Below are 14915 nucleotides of genomic sequence, written 5' to 3' on the forward strand. Positions count from 1 at the left end.
AACAACTGGGCAAAAAGAGCAGACAGACTCATTTACACATGCTAGTTCAATGCCAAAGACTGAAAACTGGGGAGACAATGTAGGTCTTTGGAGAAGCAGTACAGTTAAGTTGACAGCATTTAGTGCTGCCACTATTATAAACTAAAAAAAGCTACTGATAAATAAGACCTTCCATTTTTTCCTTTGAATATTTTCTATTTCCTAAATAGTTCATCTTCAGATATAGACTAAGAGAAGAATGTACGACAAATACCCAGGACAAAAAAAAAGCTATTTTGTTCTTTAATTCTAATCTTTGTGTTATCTGAGGTGTCACTGTGTTTCTCTAAGATAATATTTAGATATGAAATATTTGTGGTCTTGCATATTGGGATAAATTACCATATTTTATTGAAATCTCAACTTGACCATCTTTAGACATAAAATATTTTCCCACACCCTGAAAGGCAACTTTCCTTATACATATGGAATTCAGGTACAGAAATTAAAGAGAGCTGACAGCTATGATTCAGTAAAATTGAAAGTTCATTCAATCTATTATCTGCCTACTTCTTTATACTAAAAATGACCTGAATAAATAATATGCAATTATCTTAATCTCTTCTAGCTTGGAGTATAGAATTAAAAAAAAAAAAAAACATTCATTTTGAGTCTGTGTTTAGAATTAATTATAGAGCACTTCAATTTCTTCTTGGCTATTTGAATATTGTCAAGTTTGAGGGACCGTATTGTACAACACACTGTAATATTAATTGTCTTCTGTTACTTAATCTGGCATAAAATTGGGAAATGGTTTCTGTGGCTCAAGGAAATTATTACAATGTTATCTTTCCTCACTAGTACTTAAATTTTTCCCATTAACCTAAATTTGAATTTACCTCCAAAAGAAGGTTTGCTTATATTTTTTTACATGAAACCTATCCATATAAAGCATGCCATTTTTGCCCCTTACTATTATTAGAAACCTCCGACACCTTTTTGTTTCCAACATAAATTTGTCTTTTAAGGTCTTTCACTAGTCTGGCCAGTCCTACCCAACCTGGCCCATCCACCCAGACACACCTGTTAGATAACCTATGACCTCTACATCTGCCAGCCTTATTGTCCCAGCAACAAAACTTTATCCAGTCCATCAACTCAGTCAGAAATGCATCCTCCCTGCCCAAACCCACAATTTTTGCTTTCCACTTTTAAATTATATACATTTGAATTCAACTTTAAAGGAATTGTTTTATAAGCAAAAGTAGACTTATGTTATATTAGTCTCCAAAGTCTTACTGTTGGACTGAGCTGGACTGAAGCCATGTTGTGACCTAAAACCACATGGGCTGTAGACAAAGTTTTAAAAAGATATCCTTTTTTCCTTGGCGTGCATTTCTCTGAGTTTCCTCTTTTCCCATGGTTAGCTGATATTCTGAACCTTGGTTATGGGGCAAGATGACATTATTTACGTGAACATAAAGTTGTTTTTCAGTCAGCCTGAAGTTGCAAACTTGTAGACCCTGGGAAACCAAGGAAGACATCAATAATAGGCCGATTCCACCCTCCAGCAGGACCATGAGATAATAGCAAGGACAGGACCAGAAACCAGACAGTCTTGGCGAGACTTTGCATGAAGCCTTTGCTGCTCCTGTTCTCCCTCCCTCCTGCTTTTCATTTTCCCATGTTCCATTCCCTCAGCCTTCTCTTCAAAAACCCTTCAGTGAATCTGAGTCATGGAGATGGCTTTAGTGTGGCCAATCTCCTTCAGGTTTACCGGAGAGATGAGTGAGCCTAACATCTCTCCTCAGGTCACTGGTAATCCTAACAAAAGCTGACTTCCATTTTCACCAAAATTTGACTTTTGAGTGGTTTATTTTTGAAAGGAGGCAGGCAGCTGAAGCTGTGCCTGGTAACCTTACCAACTGTGGCTATGGCAGGTCTCAACACCCCAAAATACGGCACTGGCATAAGGCCAATTTCTGACTTTAGCCTTCCTCCCCTGAGGCCATAAAAAGAATTCTCCCTCCCTTTTCTCCTGAAGACACTCATGTGATAGGTGTCCCACCCTATATTTGGGGGGAAGGAAAGAAGACACAGAGACACAGAGAAATATCTGAACAAATAGGCCTTGCTAAGCTCCCCCTAGTTTATTACCCCTGCAGGACACACTTTTTGCTCAATTATACTCCCTATGACTGTCCATTCTTTGTCAAATCTATGTATAAAAACGCACAGTTTTCCCTGGGTCTTTGGGTCTTCATTTCTGAAATCTTCCATGTTACTTTAAACTTTAGTTAAATAAATCTGTTACGCTTTTCTCTTGTTCATTTATCTTTTGTTATAGGGGTGTCAGCTATGAACATTTTGATAGGTGAGAAAAGGATATTTTTCTTCCCCACAGTCTACATCACCTGAGAGCTTTGTAGAAATGCGGAGTCTCAGGCCCCACCCAAGACCTACAGATTCAGAATCTGCATTTCCAACAAGATCCCCAGGTGATTGATAGGCACCTTTAACGTTGGAGAAGCACTATTCCATATTGCCAAAGACAGAAACAGACCACAGCATCAAGAACACAACTAGTAGCGGGAAGTGAGGAAGGAAGCAGAAGGAAGAGAAAAAGTGAATGTCTGTTGGGGCGTTGAGGCCACACACCTCCTCCCGGGGCAGAGAACTAGCCATGACCCCACCCACATACACGCATGTAATCTGTTGAAAACATTCGCTGGGATAGGAGAGATAAAGAGGGCGCCTGATGGAAGCTGCCGGGGAGTGGCCAAGGAAAGACATAGTTTAAAATTATTGGCTAAAAGATATTTCCGCGCTCGTGCTCACCGTGTGATTGCAATAGCAAAGCAATTAGAGCAAGATGGCATGCTCACATGACCTTTAAGATGACAGGTTGAAATTAGGAAATCCACTTGCCATATGCTTATAAAAGCAGGTGCTTGTGTGAAAATAAACGGAACTGCTTGATGGGACCCCTAACACGTCTGAGTGTCTCTCTGTGGGCTGAATAGGCGGGCGGCATCCTCACCTTCCTCCCGGGCTCTCCTGGCCACTAGGGTGGCAGGAGTAATCCTACCGGTTCCCTCTGCTCATCCCGTGGCAGGAGGATAAAAGGGGCTACTGGGAGGTTCGGGGCCCGCCGCCCCTGAGCCCCCGCAAATGTCAAACAAACTACATTCGTTCTAAGCTATGTGTTTAATATAAAATGCAATGTTTTTACCGAAAACATAAGTTGTGTTCATTTAGGTACGCATAGACTTTGATATGTATTCTTACAATATTGGAAGTATTTGACAATATAATGATATGCTCTGAATGTTGTGATTTATAACTCAGAGTTTGGTCTAACAGTAGTTATTAGTGTTTTGTATAATAAATAATTTACAAATGTCACATATTAAAATAAATGGAAGGTCAAGGTTTTTCTTCAATAAGATGGCACAAAACCAGATATTCTTTAGGGAACAATTGTGGCAATAAACTTATCCTATTCATCTCAGTGCAAGTTTTTAATAAAAGGAGAAAATTTTATGTTCATTCTGTTAGGTAAATTCAATTATTTAAAAATATAGTGGGAAATGTGTAACAAATAAAAATTTCATGTGTTGTAATAAGTTGCTTTTATTTAGAATAAACATAATATTGAAGAAAGAATATTACAGAATTACAGATATTTTGCCACAAAGGAAGCCAACAATGAACACCACTGTGCTTGTGTCTTAAAACAATGCCCACAGCCTAGAATATGAAGCCCTTGTGGGGAGCAGATTTAGGGACCGAGGTGTATGTGGGTGTGTGTTATATGTGTATCGGGGAGTGAAGCCATACCAGTAGGATCTAGCCATACCGTAAAATATGATGGAAGCTAAAGCTAAATAAAATGACACATGACTGATTTTCCTAAAATGGGGTCTTGATCAAATCACTTTTCCCGATAGTTTCCAAAACACAAACAATAGCATCTAAACAAATTGTTTTTTATAATAATCAGAATTTTTATTTTTTTTTGGCAGCTGGCCGGTACAGGGATCAAAAGCTGGACCTTGGTGTTATCAGTACCATGCTCTAACCAACTGAGATACCTGGCCAGCCCTATAATAATCATAATACTGTAGAAAGAATAATTTAGTTATATGATTGAAACTGTATAACATAGCATTTATCCATAGTTCTACAGTAGCTTCATACTGCTTTTCTCCTTTCTCTACTTAAAAAATTTCTACAGCTAACTCCACATATGACATGTGAAGAAAGTTTAAAATCTTTGACCTGAGCCAACCACCCCAACATAGCCTTGCACCCTTAAATGCCAGAATATTCCTACAACATTTTATAGTTCAGGCAAACTGAAATTTTCCGTAGTTCTGTGACAGAGGCAGTAAGTCTAGGCAAAAACTCCTCCTATCCTCAAAACTTTCTGGTAGCTTTACAGTCTATTTTTCCCTAGCAAAGTATGAGCTTAAATATCACCCCCTTCATGAAACCTTTTTCTTTTCTGTAGACTCTTCCTTGTAGTTGAGATCTTCTACCAATAACTGGGGTAACCTTGGTTAATTTAATTAATTGCACTAGAATTTTATCTCTTCATTGGTAATAGAAAGTAACTGGCCAAGAGCTATAAATTTCTAGTTTTCCTTACTCACATACACCCTAAAATAATTTTTTTAAAACCTATATATACTGACTCATGTATTTTAAGTTGACATTTAAAATGTTTCCTCATGAGTGCAAATAATTGTGAATGATATTGTAAATATTGACATTTAATAATAAAGCAATTATACCCCTCTTTTAAATGCACCCAATGGGATCTAAATACCATAATGATTTGATAGCTAATATCACTTATGTAAAAATAAATGACCAAGTTCTTCCTTAGTAGTCAGAATTTTTATGTTGTTTCCTTTTTCCTTTGGGTTTATATTTCCAATCAACTCATCCAATAAAATATTATCCTAAGAATATCTATTTTTTATGCCTGAAAATCTTATGTTGATCAATCTATCATATATTGCTGTAATAGAATATTGAAATTGAAATTGACAATTTATTTCTTTTATTTATGTTTTAAGGCTTCATATCATTTCCCTGAATTTTCTTATTAAAATTAACATTAGTTAATAAATGATCAAAATTACATAGACATTATACACTTTAAAACTATTTTAATAAAAAGTAGATTTTTATTAGAAATGCATGTCTCACTGAGATGAGATAGAGTCCCCCCCCCACCCCCGACAAGGATGGATATTTCTTACTGCTGTGCACTAAGAATCAATTTATTTTTTATTTTTCATTGTTTTATAGATGTAAACACTGGGAAATATTGTTTATGTAAATAAGTAGATAGGAATAAAAATAGTTTTCTTATAGTAGTGTGACTTAATTCTTTGAACTTGAGATATGTTAAATACCAGAGCAATTTATTCTTAAAAGGATTTTTAGTACTTTATCAACTGACAATTTTATTAGGTCTTTGTTAAAATTGAATGAAAGCAAAGAATTGAAAACCACTTGACTCAAACTAGAATTTGATGCACATTCCTTCACATTCTTAATACTAATTTTTTAAAATTTCCCTTGGCTTAGCACTTACATTTTATGGACAAAACACCTTAGTAGAATTTTAAAAGAGTGAGAGAAATGCTTTTGTTTAGAAAAGAAAGAAAAGGGCAATTGTAAAAAGGATAGTGGAGAATGAAAATTAGCTTGAGAGCCTGAGCTTAAACATGGTCAAATTTGTACAAGTCAACTTTGCTACATATTAAAGTTGAGGATTTAAAATTAATTTACTCATGGGCCGAGCCCGTGGCGCACTTGGGGGAGTGCGGTGCTGGGAGCGCAGCGACGCTCCCGCCGCGGGTTCGGATCCTATATAGGAATGGCCCGTGCACTCACTGGCTGAGTGCCGGTCACGAAAAAGACAAAAAAAAAAAAAAAAAAAATTAATTTACTTAAGACCATAAATGTCCACATACCTCTTTGGAAAGTCTCTGTGTATCTGCAGTTTATATGTATTTCAGCTTGAAAACTTCTGCTCTTGATGTGCTGGAAAACTTCAGTATAAAAATGTCTATGTTGCTGGTTATGGGTATCAAGCCCACTTTTCTATTCATATAGTACTTACATGCTTCTTCGTATATGTTTATGGGTTACTCATCTCCTAGATTTTAAGTATCTAGAGAACCCAGAACATTTTTTCACAGATGTTTCATCCTGTACTGTATTGTACTTTGCATAATGCCTTGAACTTAATAGTTAATTGATATGTATATACAATATTAATAAATTCTAAAGTTACAATCATATATAGCATTTACTTTGCCAATTTTATGCCATATTATAGTGTATCTAATTGCTCTATACAAAAAATTTTAATTTAAATGAGCATGGCATTGTTATGATGCTTCTCAATGTTTATTCCCTAACATGTTGAATGACAAGAGCCCTATATATAGTACAAAAAGTTTGTAAATATAGTGTACTTATTAGGTCTATATGTGAATATCAGGAAATTAATCCACTGTAACTGTGTTGGAGGACTTTCCCATTCCTATTTTCAATAATTTTATCCAAGTAACATTACATCCTAGTCAAGTTTTTGTTTTCAATATTCTGCTTTTTTTCCTACTTTTGTGCACCACTTAAATGCACATTGCCAATTATATACACTCTGTCCATGACTATCAACTAATGCATGAAAACGTTTCAGTAGAAACTTTTTATTTTTATTACTTAAAGCGAATCTCAGTGGGCATTTTGCTTGGGGACCATGTGTCTAAGAAAACGATCATTTCTAACTACGGATACCAAAGTTACAGCAGATCTACTTTGCAATGTTATCACACATGCCAAACATAATATTGAACTACCAACAAAATGACTGTGTTATGCAGAATACTCTATAATTAACCTTGTAAATTTAGTGTACTTGCAGCCCAAACATGTATGTACTTTGGTGAAAGGAACCACAGTGCTGAAAGAAAATGTGAAATTTGCTAAATGAATTTTTGGAAGCTTAAGTCATTTGACCTTTCCAGTTTAAACAACCTAATATAAGAGTTAGTCATTCTTGGACATGGGACATTACAAATAAACTGCCCAAAATAATAGCCATCATATTCTGGGATATTCTTACACTGAATTATTACAGTGAATTTCCCTGAAGTGTTTAAATGAATAAAAATGATAATAGTCAGCCTCCTAAAATCACAGGTAAAACTATGAATCAATCAATCACCCCTCTAGTACCTGAGTATGAGCAAAGAAGAGGACGCACAAGTTGTTTCTGGAAGGGTAAAGTGCACTTGAGGAATTTTGCTCCAAGTTCCAGGATTTAAATCTATATTATGACTTATAAATGTTTTTTTAACATAGTGAACACTGACTTAAATATTTAATCTTTGGTGACATATAAGTGTCTTACTCAATATTTATTTAAGAAACACACAGGAAATAAGTAATGATTGGTAAATGAAGAATCAGAAACCTGGAAGTGATCCCTTGGGCTTATATGCTCAATATGTGCACAAAACAACCTCCAAAGTCTGAGGCCAATTTTCAGAATTTCCAGGAGAGAAGCTATTACTTAATTCTCAAAGGCAATTAAAAACAATTCACTTAAAAATAATTTAGCATTTAGTAGCCACAAGATGTTTCCCAATGTGAGAACTTTGTCTGTTTGAGGGGAAAAAAAGGTAGAAATAAAAACACTTAAAAATAAGATTTTAAAAGTACTACAAACATTAATATACATGCTATTCAGGACAGTTACCAATTATATATTTGACTGAACACTTACATAGCAATTGATGGACTGCTGAATGTCAGATCTTCACTGATTTCTCTCTTTTGCCTATTTTCAACCAACTTTATTGTGTAATATGTATGGGCTCTCTTTCTTGCTCTCTCTCTGCCTTATAATCTGCTCCCTTCTTTCCAACCTATACATATACATGTTGCCATACATATCCCTTACAATCTCGTACTCATAATCTTGTACAATGGAATGTATATGAGGGATTTAAATATGATTAAGTCTCAATCATCATTCCTGAGCTTCCAACTTCATGACATTTATGAAGCAGCTAATTATCTGGTGCTGAATAAAAACTGTTTTTTTACAAGACAAAAAAATACTGTCACAGCAAAGTAATTCAGAATTTATAAAGGATTCAGAATGGTATGACATGCCTTGTTTTAAAAGAAACAACCCTGAACCATGTTAGACAGACCATCAAAACCAATTACTGAACCAAGAAAAGTTATTTGATTCTGAAAAACTATGCAATCATTGGTCAGTCAAAGTTTTAAATATATTTAAGAACTGAAAATCTCTCATTTTGGAGTACAGAGATATTGTATGTTATAAGACAAACTGTGTACTGTTTAGTTAAATTTGATTTTGTTTATTTTGGTAAACTCTTGGCTTTCTGGATTTCTGGAACCGAAAGAAAAAAGCTGTTCTAGATAGCTGACTTTTCCCCATAACTAAAGATTACTGGTATGATAAAAACTAACACATATCAAGTACTTGCTATGTGCCAGGACCTGTGTTGAACACTTTACAAACATTATCTCACTTTACCCCCGCAACAATGCTACGAAGGAGATGCTACTGTTATCTCTTTTCTCTAATTTATAAGTGAGGAAACTGGGCCCAAGGGGATTAAATAATCTGCCCATAGTTGCACAGTGAGTAAAGGGTAGAGACGAGATGAAATCCGGGCCATCTGATTTATTCCATTTATATTGATGAGAGCAGCAATGCTTCTAATATTTGTTTTCTGTGAAGGAAATATTGTAAAATATATAACAACTTGACTTTACCAGATGGAGCAAATATAATTTAAACATTTATGTTGAACTTTCAGAGGGAGAGGACAGACTTATAGTTACTAGAGGTGGGAAAGGGAGAGAGGGAGGAAGGTTAGGGAGGGATTGGGTAAGGGACACAAAGAATAATTGTGATTTGCTAATAATGCTGATTTGATCGTCACATACTGTACACCAATACTGTATACCAATCTGTACATACTATTAGTATACATACTGTGTACCAATAGTCAACTCTGTTCCCCACAAATATGTATAATCAATTATGTTTCAATTCGAAAAATAAATTTAAAAAAATAAGTAAAATCAGAGGAAATAAGTAAAACAGAATATCAACAAGATTTAAAAAATTAAACATTTATTGATATCTCAAGGCCACAACTATAAACATTTCTATTTATTTTATGCATTTTGCAGTCCTGTGACCACCAAGGTTTACTTAGGCATAGAAGACTGTGGTCCCACAGTGGCTTCAGATAAATGTAACTTGAACTCTAGCCCCTTGGGCTCTTGTCCTATCACCAGGTTGCCAATTGCAAAGTTTACTATATTCATTTTATATACTTCTTTCCCTCTCTCAACTTTCAGCTTTCCATCTCCTATGAGCTTTGAAACCAAATTACTCAGCATATTAAAACAATGTGTCTAAAGTAGGGTAGACTCTGAGGCCTCAGTACTGCTGTGAGAATAAAGAATTTCACTACATGAATTTATGCTATACCTAAGAGATGTATTTGCCACCCTGGATTCCTGGCTTAACAATGAGGAAAGATGCTTCCTGTCAAATTATTTGGGAAAAAATTGCAACTTTCTAGAAAGTATATTAGGCTATTATGACCTAATTTTATAAACTCGCATCAGCTGAAAGAACACAATAACTATTCAGCTAAAAGAAATGTAGAAATATGTGAGTGACTGAGATGTGTAAAATCTTACAGTTGGTAAAAAACGTAAAGGTTCCATTCAGTTTACTCTTATACGCAGTATAGTTTTAGAAAATTGTTTTGAACGTACCAAAAGATTTCAGAGAAAGTAAAGAGTGTTCCCAGAGGATTCTTAGAATATTTTTACTGCCTCCCTCAGAAACAGAATCTACTAGATTATAAAGGCACTTTTTTCTTCTTGTTATAGTCATTGAAGCAGCAGCACCTAATTATGTCCCATGACTGAGCAGAGAATGAATAATAGCAAAGAAAATGTGATGATGAAGTTACTACTCTTTTGGTTTTTACATCTTAAAATAGATATGCCAGGATGGATAATTTAAGCTGTACATAACTTGACAATTTCCAAAATATGTTATTATCCCTTATTTGTGCTTTAAAAAAGTTATCTGTTGCCTTTTAAATTTAATTTAATCGTTAAGTCTTTTCTTTAAATTAGGAAAGTAATCTCACAAATCATAGAAGCCTTTTTATTAAGTATGAAAAATTAAGCAACTGTTTTAAGTTTTTTGTTGTTTTTTTCCACGTTTCAAGAATATTTAGAAAATATTTGCTCTGTAATGGTGTCTGTACCTTTAATATAAATTAATGGCTATTTCTAGTCTTTTTTCCTTCTTCACAAATGAAGACAGTTACCTTCGTCTTACTTCCTCTTGGTAACTTTTCTCTTAAAAAAAAATGAAGGTTGAAAAAATATTTAAAGATAAGCTGGTGTGAGGCAAACTAGGTGTTAACCAATAGCAGAATTTGTTTTATCATTTTATTATTAATTATTCCAACTCATCCGCCCTGAAGGTCTTAATGTTTAAATTTCCTAGTCAATCGGTATTGTCAAGTACTAAATATTTATATTATGTCTCTATTTTACGAAGCTTAATTTTGAAGAGATTTAATGGAAAATGATTTGTGTAGAAAAAAGAGATGCTACAAATATCTGAAATAACAAAAAGCAAGGGCATAACAAATGTCTAGGTTCATGTGTTCCTACATCTACTACGTGTGCCCACTTTTAAGAAAGTTACCCACATTTTCCTATTGTTTCACATGTTCTGTTTGATATTAATATAGTACACGTGTTACAACAGAAGCAAACATATCGAGAAGTAAAGGAGCCATCAATATTCACACAAAAATGCACCTACTGTGTACAGATTCTGAAGCAGACTCCAGAAGAATTTACAAAGGCGTAAAAAGCACACTTGCTAATCTTACAAAGATTGCAATCTATAACAATAACAAAGTTTGCTTTTTTTCACTTAAGAAAAAGTTAGTAACTGTATTTTAGAAACATATTTACTAACTATATTTTAGCACCGTATTTTATGGTTCTCTCTGAACGTTTACTATTAGAAAATATTCTAGATCAAGCTATGAAGAAACCAAATGTATTCATATGTATGAGATATTATAATAAATTGTATAATATACACAAGATTCAAACATATAAAGTCCAGTCTCACCATCATTTTATGCTGAGGAATCTTAACAGATTCTTTAGTGGTAAATTCAGATGGATACCAAGTCATGTAAAAGAAGTGTAATCTCACCAACGCTGCTGGATAAATCTCGCATTTGTTACCGGACAATTCCTCTGCAATCATGAACCTTGCCTGGAATTTTCAGCATGAGCTTGGCTACTAGCCAATATGAATAATGTTTAAATTTCTTTACGGCAGCTCAATAAGCTTTCAAGCGTTCATCTGCTTTACCTACTGTGCTTAATAAAAAGCAAGCCAATGTATTTTCTCATTTCCTTTTCATCACCAGTAAGAGCTACTCTCAACCTTCTGAACGATAGAGTCAGCTTTTACTTTCAGCTTCGTTTTCCTAGTAGTTCTACAACCAAGCTCTAGTAGAACCCCATTATGCCACACATTATCATTACACAGATTTGAAATTAAAGCAGTGTATGTCTTGCCACAAAAACATAACAACTTTTAACAATAAAAGCCTGTGGGAGTTACTTCTGCTCTTGAATATCAACATTTTTTATGTTATTTTTTTTTTCGGTCAGCTTTGTACCCCATGAATATGCATTAATAATAATAATAATATAAAAAAGAATATCAACATTTTAAAAGAGTTTTACTATGTTAATGAAATATTTGCTTTATATAAAGCCTTTAGATCCTGGAAAGCTTAAAAAATAAGACATATCTCATAGCAATAGAAAAGTTTTTAATCTATACCACCAATAACATTTTCAACAAGGAAGTTTTACATACAATGCTAGAGTAAAAAAACCTGATCAGTAACTTAGGAAGTAAGTATGCATATTTTAAGCACATTTGTTTACATAACAAAATACAGATTTATTAGTATGTGCTATGGCTCCCATTTTGAAGGTTATATATATTATAATTATTAACTTTTTTATGTGCCACTTCATTCTAAAAGCAATACAAAGAAATACAAGAATGTATGCGGAGCCCCATACCATCTGAAGTTCAGTTTATTTTATTATTTTTTACTCTTCTTAGTTTTTTTAGAAATAGAGAGTTTAAATTACATTTATAGGCACATATCTATTCATTATATGCTACATATGTATTGCTGAGTATATATGTTTATGGACATATATTACACGAGCACATTTATATGTATATGAATGCATACATAAATTTATTTTTTCAGTTTTTCAATTAAAATATAATGACATATATTTTTACATTATAGATGTGTTATATGTCTATATACATATACAAACATATACACAAGTATACAATACATATGTACACAAATATACATACATATTCACATGCATGTGTATATTTTTATACATAGCGGTATTTATGAGCTTTAACAAACCCAATGTCTGTAACAGATATGTCAGCCATCTCCAAAACTCATTCCCAATCTGCCACTTGGTGATCTATCAAGCTAATCATGAAGCATATTGTGCAAGCACACACGTTGGGCACATAACGAGTGTCTTTCTGAGCCCTAGTTCTCCATTCACCATCAACTACAATCAATCATGTCCTCAGCAACAGCAGGGGCAATGGAAATAGAAGCAGAGGTAATTAAAGGTGTGACTCAGTTCCACATGCCTAGAAAATAAAGGCCAGAGATACCCTGTCTTACCTAATTCTATATTGAAGAAAGAAAGAAATGCTATGTTAATGAAGTTTTTGCCTCCTTAAATAACCACTGTCAATTTTTTTTCTCAATTCTAATAATCAGATTCTATAGTCACCCCTTTGGCATGAGAACTTGTAAATTTTCACATTATGGTGACTTGCAAAAGCATCATTAAGTGAAATATATTAGCTTATTATATGTATTATTAAAAGGCTCGGGTTTCAGAGTCAGACAGACCTAAATGCATTTACATTCAAGCATTGTGACAGAGGGAAAATTAGTGAATTCTCTTAGATCTGCCCTGATGAAATATGGCTAATAATATTTACCTCATAAGACTTTTGTTAAGTATCAAATGTTATATTATATTAATCACTGGGTACTAATACTAGGCAATCAATAAATGGCAATTTAAGTTTATTCATGACTTGTCATATTTGAGACAGGATGCCCACAATTCAAGATGGAATAGATTATTATAAAATACATTTTAAAAGGTTAAGAGTAGAGCATGAAGGGTACATAAAGGGAAAAAAAAAATTATGAGTTTAGAATAAAAAAGCCATGCAAAGAAAGCAAATCTACATATTTGTTTGTTGCATGTAGGAAGACATATAATTCTGTGCTCTTTTACAGGGAATGCAAACAAGATACCATAACCATTGCATGAATCAATTTCCAAAAAATCAAAACAAGTTAGTAGCCCAAGGAACACAATCACTCCTGGCATTGGAGACAGAAGTAAGTATCTGTAATGGGTCTCAGAGAGAAGATATGGTGAAAAGAACTGAACGATTCCCTTCAAAGCATCCTTACAGTAAATATGGCTCTGAGCTTCATGGGCTATTTCTGATAATGCAGGCTGGAGGCCTTAGGTCCTTTACTTTGCCTGGCCCTCTACACCAGGGAGGTGTAGGGAACAGTGGTCACACATAAGAGCTCTGTCTAGTTCAAATTCCAGTTTCACCACTTACTGTGATTTTGGACAATTGCCCAATTTCTCCAAGCCTCCCGTTTCCTCTCATGTGAAATGGGGACATGATACTACCAACCTCACAGGGGGCTGGAAGGATTAAATGACATGCCAAGCTCAGTTACATGCCATAGGAAAGAAAAGGCTATTTTTGAAAGAAACAGTTGATATTGAGGTGCTGCTCTAATTTTCAAAGAACGACCAGTCCTAGAACTAGAACATAGGAACTTTTTATACAGAGACTATTAATACAATATGTCCTGTAATATAGCCACACCTACCTGTCATTTTTGTATTAGTATTACATTGCAGAAAAAAGGGAGTCAAATATCAGATGTGATTTCATGTCAGCACCTTAGCGCACCCTAAAAGCGAGCTTACTGTAACAGCTGTCTGAATCGTTTGCATATGGAAACACCCTCAACCTCCAAGTGCTTTCTCTTTGATATCTCTTTTATTACTCTGTTCACATTCTCAGTTCTCGCACTACCAAACTCCACCCACTGAATGTCAGTCATTTTGTCCAGCTCTCACAAGTACGTTTTCACTTTCATGTGAATATTCCTGAAATCTTTCTTCTTTCTCCCAGGTAAAGAATCTTAGTTTTGTTTTTCTGTGCATAGGTGTCACTTGCTAATTGTCTAAGTAGTTAATAAGATTTTATATGCCTTCAAAGTCATATTAATTTCTAAGTAAATTTCTGAAAAAAATGAGTCCCGAAATACAATTGCAAGATGCTTAAACTTGAGTTTCAGTTTAGGCTGTGATAATGTGTAATTTGACATTTTAGCCTTAATTTATATCTCAGTAAAAGGAAGGGATTAGACTAGATTAGGGTTTCTCAATCTTGACACTATTTATATGGTGGCCTGTACAATTTTTGTCGTGGAAGCTTCCCTGTGTATTTCAGGATATTTAACAACATATCTGGCCTCCAAACAGGAGATGCCAGTAAGCAATCTCCTCCTCCAGCTGAGAGAATGAAAAATGTCTTCAGACATTGCCAAATGTCTTTTGGGGGTAAAATCACCTGGGTTGAGAACACTGTGTGGACTTCAAAATTCTATAGGTGATACACTAAAAGAATCTGT

At 34.4% G+C, this 14915-nt stretch overlaps 1 protein-coding gene across 1 annotated transcript in view; it reads right to left on the bottom strand.

Moving 5' to 3' along the window:
- EPHA3 (EPH receptor A3) overlaps positions 1-14915 on the bottom strand; it is a 264085-nt gene that overhangs the window by 238841 nt on the left and 10329 nt on the right. The gene's annotated exons all lie outside the window — the stretch shown is intronic.

Source organism: Cynocephalus volans, chromosome 1 (genome assembly GCF_027409185.1).
Source record: "Cynocephalus volans isolate mCynVol1 chromosome 1, mCynVol1.pri, whole genome shotgun sequence".
Classification (NCBI taxonomy): domain Eukaryota; kingdom Metazoa; phylum Chordata; class Mammalia; order Dermoptera; family Cynocephalidae; genus Cynocephalus; species Cynocephalus volans.